Raw genomic sequence first — 1,154 nt, 5'->3', positions numbered from 1 at the left:
TTTATATGTTACATCTGACTGCTCATTGACACGGCCATCTTGGGTCCCCAGGGATTGTTTATCTTGCACCTGTGTATGTCTCGCATACAGCTGCATGTTTCCGGCTGCTGGCGTCAATCCTGGCCAGGCTAACTGGTGACTTCAACTGCAGACGCAGCTGCGACTCGGGGCACCAGTTCTGAACGAGGCTCTGCTCACCGTTCTTTCGTCACCCACGGGTTACGCGACTGCTCCAAAGCTTGCCCAACACCCGGGATTCTCATAACTAAGGAACTCCATTCCATACTGCGCCGCCTGCCTGAGAAACTATATTTCCCAGCAGGTACCAGAGTGTCTCTATCCTTTCCCAGCGTGCTCTGAAGTTCGGCAGACTGCTGGGGTTAACCCTTTACTGGCTGCTGCCTCAGGTTGAGCAGCAACCAAAACAGGTATTCAGCTTTGATGGGGGCGATTCGGGGTCTCAGTAAACTTGAAGATCTAAAGGATCTGGGAGCCGGGGAAAGACAGAGAAACCAAAATTTTGTTGGGGATGTGTGCTATCTCACACCTCGCAAAACTAGGACTCTAAAGGTTTTCCGCAAACCGAACCCTTTTTGGTGCCAAGCCCCCAACGCGTCTACTTTAGATAAACCGCCCGTCTTCCCGACACCTACATCTTGCTAGTAGCAAAGCGGGAAGAGGGAAGTGAGGGACAGAGGAGAGTGGTGAGGACAAAGAATGAGAGCCCGGTCCTTCCTGGCACCCCGGGGGTCCATGAGAACAGGGCTGTGCACAGATGGAGCATACCCTTCTCCTACTTCTGCTTCCTGTCCTGATAAGAAGGCAGCTGGGAGAAAGCCTCTCTGTTCTGGCTGGGTGATCATGGCAGGCTAGGTCAATCCCATTGATCCAACGCACATTTGAGTTCCTACCTCCATGGATGCTAGACAGATTCAGGGCCAGATTAAGCTGTATTTGATGAGTGACCCGAGCTTTGCCTCGGGGTGCCGTGAGGTGCCAGAACAGATGCTGAGTTGCTTTGAACTTTGGGAGCTCCTAAGTCAAGATGTGGATTAGGATTCGCCGGGCGTGGTGGCGCACGCCTTTAGTCCCAGCACTCGGGAGGCAGAGGCAGGCGGATTTCTGAGTTCGAGGCCAGCCTGGTCTACAAAGTG

This window comes from Mus caroli, chromosome 9 (genome assembly GCF_900094665.2).
Source record: "Mus caroli chromosome 9, CAROLI_EIJ_v1.1, whole genome shotgun sequence".
In the NCBI taxonomy this organism is placed as follows: Eukaryota; Metazoa; Chordata; class Mammalia; order Rodentia; family Muridae; genus Mus; species Mus caroli.
The sequence above is the reverse complement of the archived record's forward strand: the minus strand, read 5'-3'. Positions refer to the sequence as shown.